Source organism: Alosa sapidissima, chromosome 9 (genome assembly GCF_018492685.1).
Source record: "Alosa sapidissima isolate fAloSap1 chromosome 9, fAloSap1.pri, whole genome shotgun sequence".
NCBI classification, from domain to species: domain Eukaryota; kingdom Metazoa; phylum Chordata; class Actinopteri; order Clupeiformes; family Clupeidae; genus Alosa; species Alosa sapidissima.
The window spans coordinates 36,752,638-36,775,137 of record NC_055965.1 but is presented as its reverse complement, the minus strand read 5'-3'; the positions used below and the strand labels follow the sequence as shown (position 1 = coordinate 36,775,137).

At 42.2% G+C, this 22,500-nt stretch overlaps 2 protein-coding genes across 11 annotated transcripts in view; both read right to left on the bottom strand.

The window, feature by feature from the left end:
- The window catches only part of LOC121718522, an 823,508-nt gene that overhangs the window by 612,018 nt on the left and 188,990 nt on the right, over positions 1 to 22,500 (bottom strand). The gene's annotated exons all lie outside the window — the stretch shown is intronic.
- The window catches only part of LOC121718811 (NACHT, LRR and PYD domains-containing protein 3-like), a 162,318-nt gene that overhangs the window by 98,612 nt on the left and 41,206 nt on the right, over positions 1 to 22,500 (bottom strand). The window lies entirely within an intron of this gene.

Genomic DNA, 22,500 nt, shown 5'->3' with positions numbered 1-22,500 from the left:
CATACAGTTAAGACTGTTGAAATAGCCGGTGTAATTACAAGTAAAGCTACTCTGAAGATGTAGTAGACCTGTCACCTGGTCTGACATATTTGTTTGCAAACTCAATATTATTATCCCCATGTTGATTTTTATTTAGTTGAGGTGTGGTAAATGACAAAGATTGGACGCATGTCCAACACACTTTGGGTCATGTATTATCATCACAAAATACATCATTTTTTGTGTTTAGTGTTTTTGTTAAAGTCACCCCTGTGCAGAGACAGATCTTTGAGCAGCTTTCCCTCTCTGCACAACAGGAGGTGGTTGTGACTCAAGGTTGACTCAGAATGCAACGTGTTTCTCTGTAATTGATAGAAAAATGCATAAGTTACAATTCGAGCGGATCCATATTTTAGTTGTGATTTGCGTTTATTTTCAAAGGATAAGGTATTTTGCCACATTTGCCACAAAGATACACAGAGTCAGGGGCCGTTTCAAACGAAGCTCTGGTATCTTGCCTCTAAAAAAAATTCATTCTGCTTATATCAAGCCTATTATCACCTATGTCGATAATGTTTTACTAAGAAGTCCGTCGAGTGAGGTGTGCCAAATTGACACTGTGGCAAAATTAACATTCCTGGCCAGTGTGAGACTGAAAGTCTCCAAACAAAAGTTGCAACTCTGTCAAGAGAGAGTGAAGTACTTGGGTCATATACTCACTCCTGGCTGTCGGGCCCTAGATGCATCTCGCATCTCAGCAATAACTGCTTGTTGTCCCAGACCCGAGACAAAGCAGCAAAAGTTTTGCTTCCTAGGAATGATTGGCTACTACCGTGCTTGGATTCTAAATTAAAATGAGAGGCACAGCCTCTCCAAGCATGTGCAAATACATGTAAAAAAACTTGGACTGACAATTATGATAAGACCTTTACATATTTGAAATAGGCATTAGCCTCAGCTTCAGCTCTTGCCTACTATGACTTACTTGACTTGTTGACTATGATTTATTGGTGTGTGAAAAAGCAGGGTACATGTCAGAGGTGTTATGTCAACAGCATGGGGGTCAGCACAGACCAGTGGCTTATTTATCTAAGCAATTAGATGCAGTAGTGAGAGGATAGATGTGGCAGCAGCTGCAAGTCAAGTGGTAGCTGTGCTGACGTTGTGTTGTTACATTCACTAACTGTACATGTCCCACATGAAGTACACTCACTGCTTCTAAAAGAAAAAACTTAAAATCCTGTATCTATATATCAGCATGTGGTATTAACCCTGTGGCTCTTGCATGATTGTGGTGAAGGTGTCTCTATGTACACTAAACTTAGCTCTGACATTTCTAACACCTTTGTCAAATCCTAACATTGTTTATTAGGCTAATCTATGTGTTTGGAGTCCGGAGAGGTAGGGACTGGCTACTCTGTAGTGAATCAATTTGATGTGGTTTACTCTCACTCTCTCCTAGATATTATTTCTGTCCAAGCAGATGAATTGGTAGCCCTATTCAGGGCATGTATTTAAGCAAATGGGAATAAATTTGTATTTATATATATAGTCATTATAACTGGGGAATTGTGCATGATCACATCTACAGACAAACCCGTACAACATAAAAATTGGATAGCAATATTGTTAAATGCCATTCAACTCCCTACATCTGTGGCTGTCTTAAAATGTGCAGCCCACTCTGCAAATACAGATGTTATCAGCTGGAGCAATAGGAAGGCTGACGCGGCAGCTACAGAAAGAGAGCCGCGCAGGGGGGAGTGCAGAGAATATCACCAAACTTTTTGAAACCACATTTCTGAATTTACAAATACCAGATGTAGTTACATCTGAAGAGGCTTTAAAGGAAGCATAAAAGCATCAGATAATAAGGAAAGATGGAAATGGAAGAATTGTAAGGACAGAACACATGGTCTGTGGGTACAGTACATACACCGACAGACAGACCAGTTTTTCCAAGATCTTGTTTCCATATTATTGCTAAACTATCAGTGGCTTAGACCATGCAAATACTATGACATAGACAGGAGAGAAAATATATTTTACACTAGGATTCACTTCAGTAGCAGCCATGTATTGTGCAAGGTGCATTATGTGTCTAAAAATTGATGTTGCACCTACAATGAGAGTCAAGGAAGGACATCACCCACCATCTGAAGGCCCGTTTAAGCACATAATGATGGAGTTCATTAAATTCAACAAATGTAGAGGATATGAATATTGTTTGGTGATAGTTGACATGTTCTAAAAAAGTCAAGCATGCGAATGCCTTATCAGTAGCTAAGGCTTTAAAGAGAGATGGTGTGCCTAGATGGGGCACAACAGAATTGACTAAAATCATAGTGTCAACAGGGATGGATTGGGTGACAGCTCTTCCTTTGGCTCTACTCTACCTTAGAGGCCTTTCATCAAGATCTACAGGGTTTAGCCCTTTTGAGATTTTGACCGGACGTCCCTTGCCGGCTCCCACCTAACCTAAGAGATATACATAGGACAATGGTTACATGCGAGAACTGATTGCTGCTCGGTCTTCTGTTTCCCAACAGGTGGCGTCGGCACTACCACAAAGTTTCCAAAGGACACACCCAGTGGAGCCAGGCGCCTGGGTACTCATAAAGGATTTAAGGAGAAGACACTGGAATGAAGAACGATGGAGAGGGCCGTTTGAAGTAATATTATCTACACCTACAGCCGTAAGGATTGCGGAAAGAGACACTTGGGTCCATTTGTCACACTGTAGAGTGGTGAAGAATCCGGAACAATACATGGACTGAACTGAGTATCATAACCAACACGTGGTTGCACGAGAGGATTGACAAACACACTTTTTGCAATAGGCTGAAGAATACATACTTTGAAGAGGATTAATAAAATATCACTAGCATCTTATAAGAATATTCTTTCTCAGTTTAGCTAGATAAACGTTACAAGTTTGTTGTTTTGATTTAATTTTATTTGGACAGTAACCTGAGGAGGGACTAAACCACCCAAGTCAGCTCTGCTGTTGAAGACTAGGATTAGGTTTTATTTTGGTTTTGAATAACTGAGAAGACGAGATGTTGGTGATTGTTGTGCTTATTCTTCATCTAAGGGTTATAACTTCCTCCCTTAAGGATGAAGTGTGTGGTAACAATAAAGTATGTGAGTTAGCCTTTCGTGCCAAAACAACATTAACATGAAATAATGACACATGTTGGGTATGCCAAGACAAATCTTTTCAGGTGCGAGTATTTCCATATCGCACTTTACAGGACTCTGTATGTGCAGCCGCCAGACTATGTACTAGCCCTAAATGTCTTTCAGAAGTAGGGTTAGAAAACATAGAGAAATTCTTGCATGGCTCATCCTTGAATGTTATGTTGACCTTAATGGATTCAGTGTGGTTAAATGAAACAGGAGAGTGGTCAAAAAGAAAATTAGGGTGGATTAACTCTGAGGCAAATGCAAAGTATAAAGACTATTGGCCTGTGTCAATCACAAAGGGACAAGCAATACCTCAAGCAGCAAAACCTTATACCGTTTGTAATAATAGTGGATTTCCTTTGAGAGTATCTGGATGGAACTTAGAAACTATGCAGGTGCCTGCTACTAAAGGTTTTGTGTGTTTGTCTGTTAGGTCCTCTGGCAAAGATAAAATGATAAGGAAAAATTAGGACATAGTAAATGCCAATATTATCTCAAAGCAAATTATGATCAACTTAATTCGGCTGATAGCCAAAGTGAACATGGGATTTGGCTGGGAGGGAACTATTTTCCACTCATAAGGTATAGCAGTATTCCAAGTCCAAACTTCAATTTTGCGCTTCCCATGGGCATGTATTGGGTGTGTGGTAAAATGGCATATTCATACTGGCCTCCTAATGCTGTAGGAACCTGTTACATAGCTGCTATTGCTCCTACAATGTGGATTTTACATGGAAAATATTCTAATCAAAAACAATCTACTAGATTTACCCATAGAGAGAAAAGAGAGATGATTTATACATCAGGAGGTATGAGTAAATGGAAAGGATATGTTATAGCAGACCCATGGACAGGACAGGGAGCTACTGTGGGTTGGACTTTTTCTCTCTGGGGTGGTGTAGTAGCAGCTTTACAAAAAATTAACGGACTAGCTTATCACCTGCAAAGTGTAGCGAATGAAACAGCAGCAGCTCTTTCGATGCTGAATGAGGAAGTAAAATATATGCGAACTGAGCCAGTAGCCCATAGAATGGCCTTAGATTTGTTGTTAGCAGAGCAAGGGGGTCTGCCTCATGTTGCTTCTTAGTGCCAGATGAGTACAACAATATTACCCAATATATTGAAGACATCCGAAAAGCTGTGCCAGATCCACCTCCACTCACTGCTTTTGTTCGTTTCTCGAGGACTTTGAAATCCTTATAGATTGGTTGTCCTTATAGATTTATGTTTATTTATTTATGTTGTTTACTTATAGATTTATGTTTATTTATGTTGATTTATGTTCACTACTCACACAATTAGCTGAAAAGCTAGGTGAATCCATCACAGCTAGACTGCAGTCTGATAGGAGCACACACAGTGGTAATACTCCTTCACAGCCCTCTGACACTACACTACCCAATGAGGACTTTGAAAAAAGATTGGGTACAACTGCCTCAAACATCCTGATGGTAATGTTACGAATTGGATTACCATTCCTTGTCCCTGTGGTGGTTGTCCTTATAGTACTTCTTATAGGGACGTTCACATTAGCTTGTATATTTACATAGGTGCCAACTCTCACGCATTGGCCGTGAGACACACGCATTTGATTAGTTTCACACACTCACACGCCACACACCCGATTTCTCACGCTGAAGTGTCAACCCGGTCGGTCAGATACCTGAAAAATGAGTTTAGCCTATAGATCTACCTGTTGAGCCACGGTTATGCTTTCAGAGACGGTGAGGGATGAGAGGGTTCAAGAGCACCCCCTGTCTGTGGAATTTTCTAAATTTTCTCTCATTTGCGATGCTACTTCAGAAGCCGTCCCAGGCGCATTCCCCCGGCTTCAGGTATGCTTTGAGTATTATTGAGTATTTTTCACGCTGAAGTGTCAACCTGGTAGGTCAAATACCTGGCAGATGAGGTTCAACTAAACCTATATGTAACCAGGTTAATATTGTATTTTATTTTGGAGGTTGAAATCTCACCAAAACCCTTCAACAGAGTGTATTATTCGTTGTGCTATAATTTACTATGTATTTTTATTTTGGGACTTTTATTGTGAAAGCCAGATAAGCTTTCTCGTGTGTGTTCTCTCGTCAGTTACCGCTAAACTTGACTGAGAGAGGTACGTATTAATACTGTTCGAATGAAAGTGTGATTTATTTATGTTATTATGGACTTACAGACAGGAACTTTAATCCATTAGAGTGTAGTGGTGTATCTGTGTGGATTTACGTCTGTATATTTCAGTTGGGAGTTAATATTGAGACACTTTGGGGGAGAGCGAGCTAGTCCAGAAGTTTTCATTGTGTATATAATGCCGCCATTTCATCGTCTTGTGTATTGCATGATTAAGTTGGTTTTCTTTTGTGTTAGGCATTTTATGGATGAACGTGTGTGTGCTCTGCTCCTTTACGTTTCATTATACACCAGGTACGTGTTAATAAGGTGTACTGTTCTCCCATACTATCACTGGTTATCTGTATATTCGTTCAGTAAGTGAGTTACCGCTAAACTTGACTGAGAGAGGCATTTTATGGATGAACGTGTGTGTGCTCTGCTCCTTTATGTTTCATTATACACCAGATGCAGTTTGTGTGAACCAGTGGAACGAATAAACCTGTCAGTGGTCCTTGAGTGTCCTGTGTCCAGCTTCACATTGTGCACAACACAACGCAGAGTAGTCAGGGAAGCGCAGGCCAGAGCTTCACCCGTTACATATACATATGATATCACACATCTAGCCTGGTAAAGCAGAGCCTGGAATCTTTCAGATTAAGGGTCTGGCCACGAGTAATGAAAATGGCCCAATTCGAGGGGCGGCACCAAGCATGCGTTTGAAACTCTCACTGCACGCAGTTGGATAACGCTACAACCAATCACAACAATTCACGGTGTGACGTATCCAGTTCTGGCAAAGGAACGATTTGAGGGCGATTTTCTGCTCCTCTTTTAGTTGAAAAGCCAAATCTAAATCCTTTATTGTAGCGGCCAAAGCCGTTTCAAACAACTGGTGTTCATCGGTAGCCATCTTGCAATGTTTTCTAGATGATTCCGGACGTCGCAGCAATGTCGTCATCAGTGTAGCTCGCCTTTGTCCCGCCTACACCGATTTGATTGGTCCCTCTCGCTCGAGAGATAGAAGAAATTTGGATCATTGCTCGTGGCCAGAGTATCTTGCGGGCACAATTCAAATTGTGCTCTCGCGAGAACTCTGGATTTCCAGGGTATCACACATCAGGTGAACGTGCAGAATCTAAGCTTTCCAATGATATTAGCGCCAAGTTGCTGTGATAAATGGTTCGCAAGAAAATTAACATTGAACCGACGTGCAATTTAGGCTAATCATATTTGGATTTTGCACACAGTGCACACCCATTACTCTCGGTTTAATATTTCATTAACCCTTCGCACAACACGTGGCAAACCCAATATCACAATAAACAGCAAACCGTACCGAATACGAGGATATAAAGCATGCCTCTGTGCACTAAGTGGTTCCTGAGTAATCCGGTTTTGAAATTGCAACACATTTCTACATAGCCTCATTGGGGCGAAATTATAATGTATTCTAACTATTTGTCAGTAGGCCTACATACATTACAGCGAAGCGGCGCGTTTAGTCAGATTTTTTTTTTTTTTCTTTTTCTTTTTTTCTTTTTTCTTTTTTTTTTCTTTTTCGCATGCCCAAATTTCCGTCAATGATTCCCGGGACACTGAAAGACCGGGGTACACGAAACTTGGTGGGCATGTAACCCCACATAGATAGCATGGAACCATCGTTTTTCGTTTTGATCTGTAGCCCCCCCGCTGGACTGGACCCCCCGAAAGGAGGGTAGGGCAGACACAGTTTTCTGTGAATATCTCGAAAACCGTAGGGTTTAGGAGGACCATTTTTTTTTGTATGTTAATCTCAAAGGGCCATGTCAACCCATTCCATAACCACTCATTTCATGTATAGCGCCACAAAAAAGTAAAAATTGGAAGTGTAGGATCATTATGACACCCTCTGTATGCACGCCAAGTTTTGTGGAATTCCGTTCATGGGGGGCCACACAATAAATTAATTTATGTTACTATACACCAACTGGCCTGTAGGTAGCCGGAGACAGTTTTCTGTGAATATCTCGAGAACCGTAGGGCCTAGGAGGTCCACCTTTTTTATGTATGTTGGTCTTAAGGGGGCATGTCAACCCATCCCATTACCACTTATTTCATGTATAGCGCCACCTAGTTAAAAATTAAAAAGCAAAAAATTAGGTGTTTTCATCACAATATCTCTGGCTGACAAGGTCAAAACTGCACGAAATTAAAAGTGTAGGATCATTATGACACCCTCCGAATGCATGCCAAGTTTTGTGTACTTTCGTTCATGGGGGGCCTTACAATAAAATAATTTATGTGTACATTTAGTGACGTACACCAACAAGGATCCCCGGGACACTGAAAGACCGGGGTACACAAACTTGGTGGGCATGTACCCCCACATGGATAGCATGGAACCGTCATTCTTCGTTTTGATCTGTAGCCCCCCCCCCCCCCCCCCCCGCTGGACTGGACCCCCCGAAAGGAGGGTAGGGCAGACACAGTTCTCTGTGAATATCTTGAGAACTGTAGGGCCTAGGATGACCAATTTTTTCCGTATGTTTGCCTCCAGGGGTCATGTTAACCCATTCCATGTGCACACATGTGCATAAACAGATACACACGCGCACACATACATTTACAGTAATCATACGTATGACACATACTCACACAGTAGACATATGTACGCATGCATGCACATGCACAAACACACATACGCAGGCAAACACACAAGCACGCACATACACACACACACACACACCCACACACATAAACATAAATTTGTACACGGACACATGCACACAATTCAAGAATTTTTCCGTCATCTACTCCCTGAATTTTTGGTCATTGATACCCGGGACACCGAACCACCGGGGTACATGAAATTTGGTGGGTATGTAGCCCCACTAGACTTTTACGGAAAAATTTCATTTCGTCCCCGGGGACCACCACCAACCCCCCCCCCCCCCCCCCCCCCCCCCGTGCTGGGCTCCCTGAACCGCAAAAAAAAAACAGTTTTTCCTAAATAACTACCTGAACCGTGGCACTGAGGATGAAGAATCTTTTATGGTATGTTGGTCTCAAGGGCCCACATCAACCTGGCTTATAATCACTCATTTGTGATTTGCACCCCCACCCCCCGGTAAAAAATGATAATGCAATATTATTCTGCTTTAATCGCCCCTATCTTCAGTTAAGATGTTCAGAACTGCACCAAATTTTATGTGTATGATTGACCTGGCATTCTCCGGGGGTATGCCAAGTTTCGTAGAATTTCATCCATGGGGGGGTCTAAAAAAATTAGGTTATGTGTACATTTAGTGACTGTACACTCATTGGCCTGTAAATGGCGGTGCACACATATACACATGCACACACACAGGCACCCACATACTATCGGTATTAGAACGGCCGATACATAATTACAAATTCAGTAGGATTAAAAGAAAGCCAAAATAAATATTCATCATCATCATCATGGCTGCATTTTCAGTATTGGCGAGAAGTAGTCGTTTGTCCACTAGATGGCGCATCGTTGCAGTGAGACGTAATTTTGTTGGAAGTTAAAAGTGGGTTGGAAAAAACAATGGACGCTTCATACAAGGACTGTAATTTACCGCAGCGAACATCTAATAAGGATAGGACGATGTTCACATGAAGTGTAATTCCCATTTCTTCTTGAAGCCGAAATAAATCTGAGGATGTTTATCGGACATGCTTGGTTTTTACTGCAGGTACGTTAATCTTGTAATATCAATAAGGACCTAGGTAATGTTACCGTTAGCGTTGGTTGAGTGATGGAGGCATTTGATTTATTGCATTTGTAGAAAACTATAAATGCGGTTATACCAAGCAAATGTATAGCAGCACTGTTTGTATCTTTCGACTGTCATTTATTGCACGTGCTACAAAATCATTCTGTGCAATGGAAGATTTACCAACGTTACACCGGTCTGATACAGTTTTGCCTATACATGCGTGAGACTGAGATGCCTGTTTATTTTGTTTTAAGTGCGTGCAGGGTGTGAGAGGGGAATCGATGTGCTTTGATTACACCTTGGTAGTTGTAGTCTGTGAAATTAAAAAGCACGTGTGTGTGAAGTATCCAAACAATGACCCCTTCATTTCATTATGGCTGCTTTAGCAAAACACCTTAAGCTACTGAGTAGTGGGTCCCATTTAGAAGTGGCTACTTCATTCGCGCTTTCCTTGACTCATGGAGCTGCGTGAATGTTATTACAACTTTTCGCCACGATATGACAGTTTAAGTCCGCTTGATACTGTAAGGCGTAAGCCATTGGTTTCCAAAGGAGATTTTATTTGTGTCGCCAGCATAGCCTATTGACAATTTATGTTGTAAATAGGCCTACCTTATAATCCTACCTGTAGCTTAGGGAAGCTAACAGCTTTCTATTAGGATCTAGTTTGTTAGTTACCGTTTTGTCATAACTCCCTGATGCATTTTTGCATTTAGAATAGCCAGAGCGTGTATATCTCAATCGGAAAATTAAACAATATCGGGTGCCTATGGACTAGGCTGGGTGAACCCAGCCTGATCTGCCCGCTATTTATTTTTTGATTTCTTAAAAGATTGAGCTTGGTCTGATGAAAGCCAGACTAACCATGGACCTCAGTTAAACAATGCAAGGGAACATGAATCAGCCTATATTTGCACTAACAATAACGGACAAAAGCTCTTCAACTTTGGCCCGTTAAAATGTGTATGAACAGTCTAGCGACGCATTTCATCAAGGCCCATTTGGACATGTCAGTTATTTGCACCACTGGTTAGATGTAAAACAGCATTTCGTTTCAGACTAGGCTACTGTTAATTAATTTGTGCATTAACAATAACGTTTCAGACTACTGTTACTTAATTTGTGCATTGACAATAAAGTATTACATGAACTAAAGATGACTAAAATTTTATGTAGAAGAAGAAACATTCACAAAAAATCCATCCATCCAAAAATGACCTTTGTTTTTGATAGCTGTTGAAAACAGCATGGAACTGACAGAGATGTTTTTGTTTAAAAATACATAAAAATAAATAAATAAATAAATAAATAAATAACATTATGCTGATACCTTTTGCTTTTCCCAAATACAATGTAGCCTACAGGTGTAAGTGACCTTTTATCAATCCAGTTGCAATGGATGAACTGTGATGAACTGCCTTACTTGTGATTGTTTAGAGATTTTAAAGGTTTTATAACAATGCTACATCTTCTTTGGCTATTCTACAATCTATTCACCTTTTCAGCACCAGTAGGCTACTTTCTGTGCAGCCGCACACACACACTCAGGCATGCCAAACAAGCATACACAAAAGTTTCAAGAGTGGGGGATGGAGTAAAATATGGAGACAAATTGAAGTGTGATTTATTTTCGCGGAACAGATGTACAGGACTGAGCGGCGGTCATATTTTGTACCGCTATGCGGTACATCTAGTTGTAAATTGCTCAGCCATAGATTATCCCACTATCATGGTTCTTATATTGTCAGGTTCCAGCCAATCCCATTACAGATAAATGAATATATTTATATTGGCATGCTTCCTAGTAACATTAATGCAAAAATATAAAGAAAATCAAATAACGAGACACAAATATTGATATAAAGCCTGACATAAGCCATATGCAAACATTCACATCATGCAGATATGGGTACATCCTGAAAAAGGAATAGCATATAGGCTATGGCCAGACCAATATATTATCTTAAATAAACTAGCTGAATAACACAGGTGACCACTTCTGCATAATTTCATGGAGTGCTGAAATGTACACACATTTTTGAACATTTCTGAACTGTGAAATGTAGCATATGTTTTTTGTGGTTGTGAACTTATTGCAATATCACCATAACTATTCCACCTGTGTGTGCATGGTTATAATTCTGAAGTGCAAAATAGCTTAGGCTACAGCACAAATATTTCTATAAAAATAAGCAAGTCTGACCCCTGAATTTATTTTGAAAGTGCACCTGATTGATGCATTTAAAAGTTAAAATATACAAACATTTCTTAAATTCTTACAAAACACACACCCACTTTTTAAAATTGTTAGTTTGGACCCCCCCACTTTTGCCCTGCGAAATACCAGTGCTGTTTTCAGCATCTGTTTAGTGCTTCATTGTCATTTTCATTGGATTCTCCCATTTGCGCGTAAATCGCTCATAAACTTTTTTTTTTTGTTACACGCATTCTCCCATTCCGCTTCTGTCACACACACAGTGACAAGCGCCAAATCCCCCGCAGTGTTGAAGAGATCAGTCATCTCCCTCACTTTTGATAAGGTAAAAAGGTAAACCTATAGGTTTACGCTAGGCTATGTAAAACTCCCCATTAACAGCATCACGTCACTAACCACAGCTAAGACTGCACAATCTCTATTCACTCTGTTGGATATCTGAAGCCAGTTTGTCTACTTAGATACTGTAAATCCTCAAATTATGGCCGGGGTCTTAAGACAAAGTACAGGCCTTTAGGGGCAGGATTGTATTTGAGACAGCCCTTTATTTCTTATGCAAGTTTTATTTTGAGACATGCGTTTCTTGGAGCGGCATACTGGTAGGCCTTCAAAAGCATGACATTTTCGGTTTAGTTTGATATTTAATTTACTTTTGGACTGTTTGATTATATTGTTAAATGTTGGGACTGATGGGCACTGATCTCTGGGGAGGTATTTGATGATCACTATTACGTTCCATGTAGTTGAAAGTGTCGGGATTTCAAACAAACCATCCGCTTTCATGCGTTCATTGAACGTCTGCGGTGCTGTAATGGAAGCCTTATTGCGTAGCCAAGTAGCCTATTGAGTTATTTTTAAATTATGATTTACTTTTTATTAATTTCGTAGGCTGGCTTTATTTTGTTATATAGAAGTATCTAAATAACCTGTTAAAATGTACCAGAATTCAGGAAATTGCATCTAGTCCAAAAAAAAATTTCTGGGGGAGGACACCCATACCCCCCCCTCTGAAATGTCCCACCCACTTTCACAATGCCTCCGACGCCCATGGTCCTAGTAGTAGGCTAGATCCCTTTGATACCAATGTTCGTTTAACTCTGGGACCCTGATCCCAGGGATGGATTACTGCACGGGCCTTCCGGGCCCAGACCCAGGAGCCCAAGGTGTCAGGGGGCCCTGAAGCCCAAGCCTTTGCATGGAATCATTGCCTCAATATCATCACATCAGGATGTAGGCTATGAATCTGATTGAATTTAGTATTGGCCATCCCCAAAATGCTAGCCTGACGAGCCAGACCCACATTAAAATGTAGGGTCTGGGCACTCACCGTTCACAGTGCTCAGTCCGAGGGGCGGGATAATCGGTTGTCTTTCAAATTCCCTCTGCATGCAATAGGACAGCACTGAGTCCCATGCGTTTTCCCACCAGCGGAGCTAGTTGACTAGTTCAAACTTTTGCCATCTCAAAACAAGCTTAACTTGTGTCACACTCTTGGCCAACAGCAATATCCATCTTCTTTGTTTTCAAGTAGCAGGAAATTCAAGCCAAACCGTTGCAACTCTGCCATCAATCATTATGTTATGCCCCCCTAACGACTCTATAGACGATTTGATTGGCCTGATAGAAGTTTAATTTTTCGAGCTCACAAGCCAACGGAGAGTTGCTAGACTAGCCCTGGAAGCAAATGTAATTTGCTGCCGCTAGGGTGTGTCTAGATTTCTAAGCTACCAAAATGCACCAGAATACAGAAAATCACATCAAACAAATGAAAAAAATTCTGGGGGAGGACCCCCAAACCCCCCTTCCACATATGCGACAATTAGTGGGGAGCCCCAGGGGCCCGAAAGTTCATAATCTGTCCATGCCTGGTCCCTACACCTGAGAACCACTGATGTATGTTTTTTTTACTGTACGGTATAATGCTGAATGAGCCAAACAAAAATTTCCCCAGCAAAATTTTGGTTGGCCCCACGAAATCTCACTCGCAGCCCTGTATTTAGAGCTCTAAACAGACAGGCTACAGTGACAAGTTATGTATCGGTTACTGCGACTGGAATGTATGAAGACATCTTCCCATTCAGGGAAACACCAGATATTGAGATAGAGGAAACATGTTAGTAAAAGAAGTATACAAATGAGTCTGACCCTACTGTATGTACCTGGTTTAAATGATGATTATGTAACTGTGTTTTTCATTTTCTGTTTTCCCTTTGTAATTTAGATTTAGAACTTCAATAATCTGATTAATTGTAGGAAGTAACTTTTAACCATTGTTTGGTAGGTTTAAATATAAGGTTGATTAGACTAGTTGTGTTAGTACATGTAGAGTACTGTATTAAACAAGTAGCTTTACAGCTCCACAGGGGGGAATATGTGGGATAATTTGTATTTTTCTCATTGAATGTTTAGTATACCTTATATACATGTAGTGAAATCTAATTGTCATCTCCTTAACTCTGACTCTTGTGTTTTCTGAAACTCCTATGTTGGAATGTTTAGTTAGATTAACCCCTGTGTCACCGAACTGTGGGTAACCCTCAGGATGGGGGGTCGTAAACATTTCTTATCTCTGTGTTAAAATACCAGATGGTTAAGTGAATAATGGAGGGTGACAACTTGTGATTTTCCATGGGTGTGGGGTAAGGGTATAAGAGTCGGCTTCACCCACAGATGTGTGGGCTTGTTACTTTGACATTTCATGTGTGTAACATGCTCCCGGCGTCGTGAATAAGGCCTAGTCCACACGTACCAAACCGATCTTTTTTTCCTCCGTCTTCCCTGGAACCGTATCAAGAATATTTGCGTCCAAACGGATCCATCTCAACACGACTCAACACGTTACTTCATACCCCAGGCCTATAGGTGGCACTGTTTCTTTACAGAAATTGACCAAAACTTGCACAACTTGCGCTTTAAAAACAGACAGAATAGGCTACGACGAAATGGCTAGTGCAAGGAAACCAGAATTGTTTGTGTGGACTGAGTGAACTGTCAACTGTAGTCAACACAGCTCTTCAGACAGCTGTGCCTGGCGAGGCAGTTGCCTTTGGAGAGCCAGCGCACCTCGGTGTGGAGCAACAGATGCTCGAAGGCCTCATCATTCTCGCCACACAGCTGCCTGAAGAGCCTATCATTAAGAGCATGGGCTTTGATTTTATTTATTGCTTTTACTGCTGTGTTGAGTGACTTGTGGAGAGATGGGCTGATGGCTTTGGACGCGAGGTTGTGACGGTGGAGGACACAGTGCAGATCTTGCGCATGTGCAGATTGTGGAGGACACAGTGCAGACGGTGGAGACGGTGGAGGACACAGTGCAGATCTTGCGCATGTGCAGATTGTATCGTGCAGGCAGCATCGATAGTAGGCTACTGACTCAAGCTTCAACACTCTGTCGAAACAGTTTGCTTCACCGGAGGGATACAAGTGTCGATGCCTCAGTGTCGAACGTCCTATAACTAACACATGTCTTTTAGCTTGTTGTAACGGGTGACACTACAGCAGTTATCGTGCGCGAATTTACTTGAGACGTAGGCTATAACATCGCCAAACGGAAGGAAACAAGAGATACCACGACCGCAACAACGCCGCGACTCTTGGACTTTCTCCGTGCGTCACTGTGCGAGCTAATATCGCTTGAAACAATTTGACTTCAACAGGAGGACGTGGGGATTTTAATCTTGGGGCATAGTCCCGTTTTAACTTTGGCCTACTGGGAAACGAAAGCAGATAGAACAGACGAACTAAACTCCACAAGTAGGCTACAACGACAACGGAGGGCGGAAAAAGCGTGACCAAGACCACCGTGGTTCTCCTTTGAAAAGTAAGTTGTTTCCCTGATTTGTTGCCTATGGGCTCTGTGACTGTCGTTGTCGCCGCTAGTTAGCGATTAACAACTCTCATTGACTTCCATTCAACACATCAAAACAATACTTCAAGTAGCATACAGTAGGCTAGGCTACAGGCCAAACGTTTGGACACCTTCTCATTCAATCCGTTTCCTTTATTTTCATGACTATTTACATTGTAGATTCATCAAAACTATGAACACATGTGGAATTAGGTAGGCCTACTAAACAAAAAAGTGTGAAATAACTGAAAACATGTCTTATATTCTAGTTTCTTCAAAGTTTTTATTTTTATTTTTTATATTTAATACCATATTCAGCAAGCATAACTTGACAAATATTCATCTGTGGGCCAAATAACTCCGATCAGACACCGCGGCGGTCCCTTTGCGTATCCGTACATAAATGGATACATCCGCCCCGGTTTCGCTTTGGATCCGCGAATGAGCCACAGATCCGCTGCGGGTCCGTTTTGGACCCGGTCATATGAGGGTTATCCGCCGCGGAATCATTTCGGACCCGCTAATCATCCATCCCGGTGTTACCAGATATACGGTTTCTGAGATTCTGAGTTTCCAGGGCGGAGTTTAGCGTGAATATTTATGAACGGAGGATGTCGTGCGCGAGTGCCTAGACGCCCATTGCTGAAGCGTGAATGAAATGGAACTGAAAATGTTGTCGAAGAAAGTAGAAGACCACGGCCTTTTAACACGTTTTTGGATGTTGTCATGTGTTATTAATGGAAAGTATGACTATGTTGTGTTCGAGTTTAGATGCAATTTGGCGTCAATGTTGTTATCTTGTGTCGCAGCCAGTCAAACAAAACTTTGTGTCAGATTCAGTGGGTCGCTTCCCATTAAGGATATTGGCGATTTTTACACAGTAGGCCTTGATGGTAGTCTTAGCCTAGCTAGGCTATTATGTTTTTTTATCGTTTTGATTGTAGCCTAGCCTCTGTGCATCTGTAGTGACATGTTAGCCCAGGCAGCAACATAGCCTACATCAAATTGACCCACTGTATAGCCTACAACACAAATGTCTGTGCAATAAATAGCATGTTATACATGCCTGTGTGTGTCCTAACTCTGAACAAATGGCATCCTGTCATTGCTCGCATGCACATGTGATATGTTATTCTGAGACATAATATAGTATATATTATATAGGAATTACTACACATAATTAAACACACAAATAGTTAATAGATTAATCTGCACTAATTTTTTTAATCAGTTATTTTATCTCAAATTAATTAATCGAAATTAATCAGTTATTTTGACAGCCCTATATATATATATATATATATATATATATATATATATATATATATATATATATATATATATGCTTACGAGCCAAAATGGCCTTGGTTGCCATCTCACTGAATTTCTTTTTTTGGTTCATCCCTTTCCAATTAATGGAATTAGCTACACTGTCGGCAAAAATGTGTGCCAAAATGTTAAAAACAACATGTTTGGCGTCTCTTTCCCCCAATGGAGGCCAGCATCCCCACCTGTGGAAACAAGAGACTAAATTAGTGAGAAGTAAGAGATTGATAAATAAATGATAGAGAGATGATCAACATAGCAATGAGTGTGGGACATATCTCATGTCATGAATTACATCTTGAGGGAATACGTTTTCAGATTGATATGGTTGAATCAGTTTTCCCTGAATGAGACAGGCTAAAATGTGTTAGCTGTAAACCTTTACCATCTAAATCCATGAAATCCCATTCATTCCAATAGGAAAATGTACTTTGATGGCAAATATATTAAATTGCCCAAGGGATATCACCGGGCACCCTCCCAAATCTTATTGATATGCCCCTTGAAAAAGCATGTCAATACTAAGTGTTAATGGACTTTGATGTTATATACCAATTGCTGTTTTTTTGCTTGTGTTCCCTGGGTGTTTCAACCACCATTCAAAGTGGTCAACCTCCTCGAGGGAGGCTAGGGGCAAGGAGATCTCCACCGGCATCTCCACAACAGGTTCAGCAGCTGCCATTCTGGCCATGATGACACTCATGTTCATGGAAAGCTGGTTCATCTGCTGCTTCATGTTCTCCATCAATGTTAGCACGTGGAGGTCAGCAGCTACACATACGACAGTAAAGTCAGAGACGTGATATGAATGTCAGTAAATTTAGACATTAATGCTAAATGCAGCAAAAGCAGACGACACATGTGGAGGTCAGCAGCTACACATACAACAGTAAATTTAGACATTAAGATTATTATATTATTTATTTAGAGACATGACATTAATGCTAAATGCAGCAAAAGCAGACGACACAAACAATACTGCACAATTGAATTTAAATATTTTTTTAGAAGCATAAAAATCATCCTTATTGGTTTTGTTGAAGCATTGGTTTTAATGTTTCTGAGTGAGTTTCTCAATTTAAAAATTAAAAAGCTCTTTCGATGCTGAATGAGGAAGTAAAATATATGCGAACTGAGCCAGTAGCCCATAGAATGGCCCTAGATATGTTGTTAGCAGAGCAAGGGGGTTTGTGTCAGGTTGTTGAGACCTCATGTTGCTTCTTAGTGCCAGATGAGTACAACAATATCACCCAATATATTGAAGACATGGAGGATCTACAAAGCCTATGGCAGGGCATTCAGGCCCTCACGGACTACAAGCCCGCGCCACAGAGCTGTGAGAGCAACATCCCTCTGCTCAACAACCTGAACCGCTTCTTTGCTCGCTTTGAAGCACAAAACAGCACCTGCCCACAGAAGACCCATCCCCCTCTACATGAGCAGCCCCTGTGCCTCTCTGCCGACAGCGTGAAGAGGACACTTGCTGCTATCAACACCCGTAAGGCAACAGGTCCAGACAACATCCCAGGTCGTGCGCTGAAGGACTGCGCAGGGGAGCTTAAGGATGTCTTCACAGACATCTTTAACACTTCCCTGAAGCAAGCCATCGTCCCATCATGTTTCAAAGCTGCCACCATCATACCTGTGCCGAAGAAAACTGCTCCATCCTGCTTCAATGACTACCGCCCTGTGGCACTGACACCCATCATCATTAAGTGCTTTGAGCGGCTTGTCATGTCACATATCAAATCCATTCTCCCCCCCACCCTGGACCCCTTCCAGTTTGCATACCGAGCCAAGCGGTCTACAGAGGATGCAATCTGCTCTGCCCTCCACCCAGCCCTCACCCACCTGGAAAAAAGAGACTCATATGTGAGATTGCTGTTTATAGACTTCAGTTCTGCATTCAACACCATAATACCACAACAACTCATCTGCAAACTTGACAAACTGGGACTCAGTACCTACCTCTGCAACTGGCTACTGGACTTCCTCTGTCAGAGGCCTCAAGTAGTACGTGTTGGCAACAATACCTCAAGCAGCATCACACTGAGCACAGGGGCCCCCCAAGGCTGCGTGCTCAGTCCGCTGCTCTTCACCCTGCTGACGCATGACTGCACTGCAACCTACAGCAACAATCACATAGTGAAATTTGCTGACGACACAACTCTGGTGGGTCTCATCACCAAGGGCGGCGAGACCCAATACAGGTTGGAGGTCGACCATCTGACCACGTGGTGCAGGGACAACAACCTCCTGCTGAACGTCAGCAAGACCAAAGAGATTGTTGTTGACTTCCGGAGAGGTCACACCCAACACCTGCCACTGACCATTGACGGTGCTGTGGTGGAGAGAGCGAGCAGCACCAAATTCCTGGGGGTGCACATCAGCGAAGACCTCTCCTGGACCACCAACACTGCATCACTGGCGAAGAGAGCTCAGCGCCGCCTGTACTTCCTGCGGAAACTCAGGCGAGCAAGTGCTCCACCAGCCATCATGACCACATTCTACCGAGGCACCATTGAGAGCATCCTCTCCAGCTGTATCGCTGTGTGGGGCGGAAGCTGCACTGAATACAACAGGAAAGCCCTGCAGCGCATAGTGAACACAGCTGGAAGGATTATTGGTGCTTCACTCCCCTCCCTGAAGGACATTTACACCACCCACCTCACCCGCAAGGCGACCAAAATTGTGAGTGATGCAAGTCACCCCGCTCACAATCTGTTCGATCTACTGCCCTCTGGGAAGAGGTACAGAAGCCTGCGCTCCCGCACTACCAGACTCACCAACAGCTTCATACACCAAGCTGTAAGGATGCTGAACTCTCTCCCTCCTCTCCCCCCTCCACCCTCAGCTACATAACATCCTGGACATTGGACCCACAATGGCCGCGTGCACTACTCCACTTGCACACTTGCACACTTGTACACTTTACAACTTGTTGTTGTTGTCCTGAAAACACAACACATCTGCTGCTCTTACATAACTTGCACCACTATGTCACTTTCTTTCTTACTTAGGTCAAACAGAACTACACAAGCCTTTTATTGGCCTGACTTTGCACTAGTATTTTATTGACTGTCTATGCACAATTTCAACCAAATTTTGCTGCTCTTATTTTTTTCATTATTATATGTGCCCTCTTATTTACTTACTTTTTTGTTTACTTGAATGTTATGTTTGTCTGTGGACTTAAATTGGTAAAATATGTCTTGTCTTCACCGTGGGATAGTGAGAAACGTAATTTCGATCTCTTTGTATGTCTGGAACATGTGAAGAAATTGACAATAAAGCTGACTTTGACTTTGACTTTGAAGACATCCAAAAAGCTGTGCCAGATCCACCTCCCCTTACTGCTTTTGATATGTTTCTGGAGGACTTTGAGAAAAGATTTGGTACAACTGCCTCAAACATCCTGATGGGAATGTTACGAATTGGATTACCATTCCTTGTCCCTGTGGTGGTTGTCCTTATAGTACTTCATATAGGAAAGTATGAAGACATCTTCCCATTTAGGGAAACACCAGATACTGAGATAGAGGAAACATGTTAGTAAAAGAAGTGTACAAAGTAGTCTGACCCGATGTACCTGGTTTAAATGATGATGATGTAACTGTGTTTTTCATTTTCTGTTTTCCCTTTGTAATTTAGATTTAGAACTGCAATAATCTGATTAATTGTTAGAAGTGAATTTTAATCATTGTTTGGTAGGTTTAAATATAAGGTTGATTAGACTAGTTGTGTTAGTATATACACATGTAGAGTACTGTATTAAACATGTAGCTTTACAGCTCCACAGGGGGGAATATGTGGGATAAATTTTATATGTCTCTCATTGAATGTTTAGTATACCTTACATACATGTAGTGAAATCTAATTGCCATCACCCTACTCTGACCCTTGTGTCTTTTGCAACTCCTAGGTTGGAATGTTTAGTTAAATTAACCCCTGTGTCACCGAACTGTGGGTAACCCTCAGGATGGGGGGTCGTAAACATTTCTTATCTCTGTTAAAATACCAGATGGTTAAGTGATCACTGGAGGGTGACAACTTGTGATTTTCCATGGGTGTGGGTAAGGGTATAAGAGTTTGCTTCACCCACAGATGTGTGGGCTTGTTACTTTGACATTTCATGTGGGTAACATGCTCCCGGCGTCGTGAATAAAGCTGCAGTCTCACACCAGTTGTCTTGGATTAATTTTGACCACACCTCCAAATCACGTCTCTCAGTCTCACTCCAAATCACGTCTCTCAGTCTCACTCCAAATCACGTCTCTCAGTCTCACTCCTCCAAATCACGTCTCTCAGTCTCACTCACTCCTCCAAAATCACGTCTCTCAGTCTCACTCACTCCTCCAAATCACGTCTCTCAGTCTCACTCCTCCAAATCACGTCTCGGAGCTCTGTTTCCAACACACTCACACACACGCTGTCCCTGCCAGGGGAAAAACACACTCTCTCTCTCTCTCGCTCCGTAACCTGAAAGTTATTTTACCAAACAGCCACGAAAGTTGCTGTGATTGCTTGCACTTGCCATGCCACGCTACTCACATAACATGCTCTCTCTCTCTCTCTCTCTCCCTCTCTCTCTCTCTCCCTCTCCCCCTCCCTCTCTCTCTCTCCCTCTCTCTCTCTCTCCCTCTCTCCCTCTCTCTCTCTCCCTCTCTCTCCTCCTCCATTACAGGGAAGGACTCTGCTCCTCCACAGATCATGTTCGAGACCTTCAACACTCCCGCCATGTACGTGGCCATCCAGGCCGTGCTGTCCCTGTACGCCTCCGGCCGTACCACCGGCATCGTGATGGACTCCGGTGATGGTGTCACTCACACCGTGCCAATCTACGAGGGCTATGCCCTGCCCCACGCCATCCTGCGTCTGGACTTGGCCGGCCGCGACCTGACCGACTACCTGATGAAGATCCTGACCGAGCGTGGCTACAGCTTCACCACCACGGCCGAGAGGGAAATCGTGCGCGACATCAAGGAGAAGCTGTGCTACGTGGCGCTGGACTTCAAGCAGGAGATGGACAATGCCGCCTCCTCCTCGTCTCTGGAGAAGAGCTACGAGCTGATCTAATTCAGGGTCGATGTTGAAATGGAGAGCTTTGCAGTAATCCAAGTGTCTACATTTGCACAAGTTGCAGTTTCCAGCAGTTCTTCAAAATGACTTTTAAAAGGGTGAAAAACCCCATGTGCCCATTACAGGGAAGGACTTTGGTGCAGCTACAATGGCTGCCCTTCATGGTGATCTGTCTGAGCAACTGCATCAGTGGGTGTTTCTCAATGTGTATTCCTTTACTTGTGTTAATGAAGTGATTGCCTCATCAAACACTTAAACAGGTGGTCTCCACGACTACAGCAAACTGGGCTGATTCCATGTGTGCTGTAGACACCATATCAGTTGAGATCTAACATGCGTAGAGACGAGTGTCGTAAGTTGTGCTGGAGACCTTCCCAAATTCTAATCGGAGGTAAAGGGCACGTTCACTCTGTGGTGGACGAAGTACACACATCCTGTACTTGAGTGACAGTAGAGATACATATGGTCAAATGTTACTCTAGTAAAAGTAGAAGTCCTCCTTTTACATTTCCCCTTGAGTGGAAGTACAAAAGTACTTCAAATGTACTTGAGTATCAAAGGTAAAAGTCCTGAAATGTATTATGACTAATACAGTTGCATTTACTATTGTTGGAATGATTTTGGCACAGACATAGGCATTCATCGAGCCTTTCTCCTTTATTCAAGGACAAAATCAACTGAGAATTGTATGTAGAAAGACCTAAAAACAAACCGATGTGATATCTTATCTTAGATACTTTTAAAGTAACAACTTTTTGCTTTGTGGATGGCTTTACACTTTTGGACCAAATCAATACGTTCCCTTTTGTGTTAGTTAGTGTCAGATTTTTTTATCATTGTATATCTATCATTGTCTATCATTTATTCGATGGTGTCGTGAGGCTATTTATGGTAACATCAATATTGTGAAAAATGGTCAACAAGGTACAGTAAATAGTGGATATAAAGCCTAGCTCTAAATGGCTACACCTGAGTTACCTGTGATCTTTCCACATGTAGAATCAAAATGGCTACACCTGAGGTAAGAGTTGGGATGT